The sequence below is a fragment of the Arachis hypogaea genome, chromosome 7 (assembly GCF_003086295.3).
Source record: "Arachis hypogaea cultivar Tifrunner chromosome 7, arahy.Tifrunner.gnm2.J5K5, whole genome shotgun sequence".
Lineage (NCBI taxonomy): Eukaryota > Viridiplantae > Streptophyta > Magnoliopsida > Fabales > Fabaceae > Arachis > Arachis hypogaea.
In genome coordinates, this window is record NC_092042.1 from 29,729,865 (window position 1) to 29,730,249 (window position 385).

Consider the following 385-nt stretch of genomic DNA (forward strand, 5'->3'; position numbering starts at 1 on the left):
TCAAACAGAAAATAATACCAACAATCAACGTCACAGATGAATAAGAAGAGATTGATGTGTGTAAGTGGCATTAGCAAAAAATGAAAGCATAGAACTAGTACACATTCCACAGGATAAAAAAGCACAAAATTGATTAATTATCATAAACGCACTCGTGGAAGTCGAATGATATAAAAAAAATCCAGCAGCATTAGATAGTATTTGTAATTTGATTAATGCATGACATGCTAATTTTCACATAGGCATCCAATGAGTGTTGCTATAGTAATTGAGTATTTGGGACGTTAGTTGCCACATATCTTTAATTCATAAGAAGGGAATAAGAATAGATGAGGCTTATATAAAAGTGATTTATTTGGCTACTTATAATTATATTATTCTGTTG